The sequence below is a fragment of the Herpailurus yagouaroundi genome, unplaced genomic scaffold (genome assembly GCF_014898765.1).
Source record: "Herpailurus yagouaroundi ecotype Mexico unplaced genomic scaffold, PumYag 139, whole genome shotgun sequence".
Taxonomy (NCBI): Eukaryota; Metazoa; Chordata; class Mammalia; order Carnivora; family Felidae; genus Herpailurus; species Herpailurus yagouaroundi.
Window position 1 is genome coordinate 12,019,857 of NW_024412394.1, and position 5,976 is coordinate 12,025,832.

A 5,976-nucleotide genomic window follows, 5' to 3' on the forward strand; every position below is an offset into this window, starting at 1 on the left:
GATGTACTCACTATGAGATTTGTTTTGAAATTGATTGGCACTGACTCTTTCTTAGTATCACAATAGGCTAAGGCTGAGTTTATTGTGTTGTTATTCAAATTGCATATTTTTATAAGAAACTTATTAGATGAAAAGCTTGGGAAACCAAATAGGTTGGATCTTTCAAAAAAGTGAAACACATACACACAGAAAGAATGTTTTCCAGATGAAAAGAAATATAATCATTAGAGGCTGATCTTATGGATCCAAAGGGAAAATTGAAAGTACCAAGAAGGGTTGTAGAGAGACCCTATTTACCAGTTCTTACAATGAACCAATGTAATTAAGTTTGTTTCAGCAATTTTTTTTTTTGAACAAGGCAAAGTGCTAGACAGGATCTTTAGATGGACATAAAGGAGTATAAAACCTGGTTTTTTTCTCCAAGCACTAGCAAACTAATGGGGAAAAGTGAAGACGTTTGAGAAATGCTCTGCAGAACCATGCTCCTGGTTGAAGAGAACAACTTTCTCCATAAGAAACTGTCTCTTCTTCTTTGTTTTAATGTTTATTTATTTATTTTGAGAGAGAGAAAAAAAGGCAGAGAGAGGAAGAGAGAGGATCCCAAGCAGGCTCAGTGCTGTCAGCACAAAGCTTGATGCAGGGCTCGATCTCATGAACCATGAGATCATGACCTGAGCCCAAATCAAGAGTCACGTGCTTAACCAACTGAGCCACCCAGGTGCCCCAGAAATGGATTCTTCTTTGGCCAAAGACATACAAAGAGCTGCATTCTCCTTAAATCAAGTTCTCAAATTTATAATTTTTTCTAATCTTTCTTGAATGGATTTATAACATCTGTTGGATCCTCCTGGTGGAATAACAAGTTCCAAGCATTTCCTTTGGAAAAATGTGAACACTATCCCTGTGAGATATCCTTTAAGGGCATGTTAACTTATTGAATGGAATATGCTTTTTAATTTCCATACAACTTTCTTTAAGCTCCTATGAGTGGGAGAAAGGAAGGGTGTCATTAGAAAAAGCCAATGGTCACTTTTTTCTCTTTTGTTATTTTTGTAGATATTGCTAACATCCTTTCTAAGTTACCCATTGAAGAATCTCCTATCCCTTCAGTTATTTTAATCTCTCTCTTTGAAATACTTCAGCCTGTCCTTCAGTTCTCTCTCCCTTACCTTCTTCTTATTTCTTTTGCTTTATTTTCTCTCTGTTTTCTGAGGTGTCTTGTCCAGTTCATTATGTCTTTCCAAGGTAGGAGAATGAGAACAATGCCAATTATCCTAGTTGGGTTTCGCCATGCTTTTATTCAGGAGTTGAATAAAGTATCTGTATTAAAAAAAAAAAAAAAAACAATCATACTGATTATGTGCCTGGAATTTTATTGGTCTTTTTGGCCCTGGGTACACACACATTGGGATGATGTCTTCAGGGAATAGCCTATAGCGTTTCTGCATTCCTTTCTCGTAACCAATTACTTGTGAGGATGCCAGTTGGGTTATGGATCTAGCGGATGCCAAGTGTTTCTTTTTTGTTGTTGTTAGGCTTCCAGCATTCATGCAGAAATGCTTATAACTTTTGGCTTATTTTCTATCCACTTCCCATACCTGTTGGTTGCCTGATTAGGTGTGCAAAGAAATTTTCCCAATTATTCCTATGCATATGGATTCTTTCCAAATCCCTCTAATAAGATTCCTGAATCCAAGGCTTATATCCTTCCTGCTGGTATCTCATTCTGTTTGAGGGGAAGTCACTTCAGCATCTCCTCTAGTGGTATCAATTATTCTTCTTCACAGCTGAGGAAGCCTTTTGACAGACCAAATTTTAAACCTTAAATGGAAGATCACTCAGTAGCATTAGTTCATGCATTCATTCGCCCATATGCATTTTTGTGTGTGAGTGTGTGTGTGTATGTGTGTGTGAGAGAGACAGAGAGAGAGAAAGAGAGAGACAGACAGACAGGCAGACAGACTGACTGACAGACAGACTCAGCCTGCCACTTGGCTCAGTAGTGGCATACCCCAGAGTAATTGTGAGAGGGGAAGAGGTGACTCTGTTTTTCTCCACCTGGTTTTGGTTCCTTTGGACTTTTTGCAGTATATATTTGGGCGATTTAAGGGTTTTTTTTAAAAGGGTAATTTTGGTTCTAAGCAATTTCCCTTTATGAACCAATCTTAGGATCTTATAAGTATAGGTGCTTGGACTGAATTAGAGATAAGGATTCCTATCATAGCATCATTCCTGCCTCTTTCCTTTCCTCTCTAACCCAGGTTGAAGGAGTGTGGCTTGTAAGTCAGTAAACTAGACTAATTCTATTTCATATGCAAGAAACGCTAGATTTAGAGGCAGTGTTGACTTGCTCAAGGTCACACAGCTGGTTAGTATGAGCATAAAATCGAATTTCTAACCCCTGAGACTCAAGGCATTGCTCTGGAAAGAGCACATTGGCTTTCCCTTCCTTCTTTTGGTTCAAAATCTCCTGTATCACCTTGTAAATATTTATTATTCATGCTCCGGTACCACTTTAGTTCAAGCTGAGTTCACATTTCCTATTGATCTGTTGCCAAAGATCTCCCCTTAAACTCTATCCGTGCGCTAGTATCCAGAACGTCACTCCCCATGCACACCTTTCCATTATCTCATGCACGGAAGCTTAGATTGGTCCTTGCCAATCCCTGATCTGGGTCCTGCTCATGATGTGAGCAATGATTCTAGAACACCTTGCATATGAAGTCTATCTAATGTCATGGTGTTCATTAAATATCATCTACCCACCCCCCCACCCCCACTAGATTTAGGGAGATATCTACAATAAACCTGGCCCTCTTTTAGGCACTTTACAAAAATTATATTAGTCAATGCCTAAAACAATTTCTGAGGTTAGGTCCCGTTTTCTCTTTTCTGGATGAGGAAGTGAGGCTTGGAGAGATGGCATGGAAAGCAGCAGAGGGTTCGAGTCTGGGTTTGTCTGACTCCAAAGCCTAAGCTGTAGACCTCCAGGCTCTCCCGACTCAGTCATTTGGAGCCAGGACTTCCTTATACCATTAGCTCCCACATTTATCGTCTACATAACCATAATGATTAAGGGAATGGTGTGGGGGTGGACTGCTGCTTTATGAAGCAGTCTAAAATGATTTTCACTCCGGTTCGTAAAGACGGCGGATGGGCTTGTTCCTCAAATTCTGAAATCCTAGGGCGAACAGGCAGTTTGGAAGCTGGAGGTAAGTTTAGGGCAAACAAGGAAATAATACTTCTCCTAGCACGTAATAAAGTTATGGAACTCATTACCCTGAGAGGCAGTACAGACAGGAAATGTAAATGGATTAAAAAAGAGTTTGGACAAATTTATGAATGACAGAGTCGTAAAAGGCTTCTAACAGAAGCTGGAATATACGAGGTGTGACTATGAAGCAGTGAAAATCTTTTTTTTTTTTTTTTTTTTTTTTAACAAACACCAGAACTTGTATATCCGAATAAATATATTTTTCCTTCAAAGTAGCTGCCTTGGGAGAATACGTGCTTACTCTAATACTGCTTGCTTGCTCAGACACATTTGGAACTCACAGGAGTTTCTTAAAGGTTCAAGTTCACCCGCCTCCCCTTTTACAGATAAGGAGACTGAAACCTAAAGCCATTGCATAACGCACCCACGTTCACACAGAAGCCCTTCTAGGATTAGAATCCCAGCTGCCTGACTTCAGCTGTATTACCCCTTCATTGCCACGTGCTGTCTCCGGCTCTACATTTCTTCAGAGTCGGTGGCTCATTCTTTAGGCCGTCCTAATGGTGGTAAATCTTTATCCTTTGTGAACGGGATTCTGTGACAGCCAAAACTGAGGAGATTCAAGGCTGATGACTAAGCTGCTTGTTCAAGCTGTGGATTGGTATTATTTGTTCGGCAAAAACGCCTTTGGAGAGGTCGAACCACTTGTACGATGTCAGAAATGAACGGGCTGCCCCAGCTGTATGAAGAGAACAATGCCCTGCAGTGGACCTCGCAGTCCTCGCTTGGCGAGGGTGACCTCCTGCAGATGGAGGTGGGCAGCGGGAGCCAGGAGCCATGCCCGAACGCCTCCTGCAGCGGGGCCCAGCTGAAGGCCCAGTGGAGGAGGAGGCCCAGCCACAGCTGGAGGCCCAAGGCCCAGTGGAGGAGGAGGCCCAGCCACAGCTGGAGGCCCAAGGCCCAATGGAGGAAGAGGCCCAGCCAATGGTGGAGCCTCAGGGGGAACGAGGCCTTGCTAACCGGCCCGGTCCTGGGGAGCCACCGGGGCCTGGTCGCGGGCCCTGACTTTGAGAGCCAGGACGAGGGTGAGGATTTTGATGACTGGGAGGAAGACTACGATTACCCTGGAAGAGGAGCAGCTGAGTGGTGCCGGCCACCGAGTATCAGCGGCCCTTGAAGCAGCCAACAAGATGTTTCTGAGAACATCCAGAGCCAGGGAAGCAGCCCCGGGTGGCGGGTTTCAAACGCATTATGAGAAGACTCCGTTTGTTCAGTTGGCTTTTATCGAAGAGCTATTTACACGTATGGTTGTCAATCGTCTGACCGAAGAACTCGGGTGTGATGAGATTATTGATAGAGAGTAACTAAATGCCGTTAAAAGAGGAGGAAAAGTGGAGGAGAGATCCCACATTCTAAGGTCTTTTGGGTTCATTCCAGAGAGTACCGTGCCCATAAAAAATTTGATCTTCAAAAAAAAGATTTTTGTCGTTGTTGTTGCCTTGCAGAATAGAATAGGGCAGTGACTGCACAGTTATGAAAAAGAAAAAATTGTTAAAGAGGAAGAAAAGGCATCTTAGGACTGTGGAAATCTGTTTTCGAGAATGTTCCTGAAACACCTGTGGCTTTGACTTGGCTATTGATCCAGATTCTTTTCCTTGCGTTGGGGAAAATATCTTCCATATTTCACTGTAAGGGATGGTTTTGCGAGAAAAAGTTAACATCAAGACAGACTGCCAAGGGGTGCCTGGGTGGCGCAGTCGGTTAAGCGTCCGACTTCAGCCAGGTCACGATCTCGCGGTCCGTGAGTTCGAGCCCCGCGTCGGGCTCTGGGCTGATGGCTCAGAGCCTGGAGCCTGTTTCTGATTCTGTGTCTCCCTCTCTCTCTGCCCCTCCCCCGTTCATGCTCTGTCTCTCTCTGTCCCAAAAAATAAATAAAAACGTTGAAAAAAAAATTAAAAAAAAAAAGACAGACTGCCAATACAAAAGCTCAGTGATAATAATTACATGAGAAAAAGTAACGAATACATCCAGTTTAGGACATGAGATGTCTGAGTCATTTGGACTGAAAGCCCACTGAGAGAACTCTGAAGATTCCACTTTGTGGTCTATCCAAGCCAATTATCAAAGGCTAAATGTTTTAGTGTAAACGAAATTGGGTGTTCTTCAGTATCCGAAAAGGATAAGCAAACCCAAAAAGAAATATGTATCGGGTGTGCTATATCTCAAAATGTGTTTTCAAGAGCATCTGAAATTTTGGTTGTACATGTATCTTGACGACTTATAAAGCTACTATGATCCCTAGTTCCAGAAAATTTATTGTCTTGCCATTCTTAAAACTCAAAAATTAACTGTCCGTAGTAAAATTTCAAATGTCGATATTAAAATGTATGTGAAAGAACAAAGAAAACAAACTATTTCTAACACTCTTATAGTAGAGAAATTGTTCTACTCGCTCTCTGTTTTTCGTTTAACTTTACAGGCGAAAGACTTCGGTTGAACTTCATGACATAAGACCTGTTAAAGGGAAAATGTCAAGTAAAAGGAAAGCTCTACATCTATAAAAAGACTGAACAATCTTTAAAGGTTTTAAACCTGCCCAGAAATCCTCTCTGGTATCTGAAGTTTCCCCTCTGTCTCCTCCTCTAAATAAGCTTCTTATTGGTTATGCACCAGCATTCGAGATAATAAAATTTCTTGTTCTGTAAAATATATATATTTAATATATATTTTATATATACATATATTTTAAATATTTATATAAA

General features: G+C 41.5%; 1 pseudogene; it reads left to right on the top strand.

Moving 5' to 3' along the window:
* The first annotated feature begins 3,926 nt into the window (after positions 1-3,926).
* LOC121029103 (EP300-interacting inhibitor of differentiation 1-like) lies at positions 3,927-4,683 on the top strand (annotated as a pseudogene).
* The last annotated feature ends 1,293 nt before the right edge of the window (positions 4,684-5,976 follow it).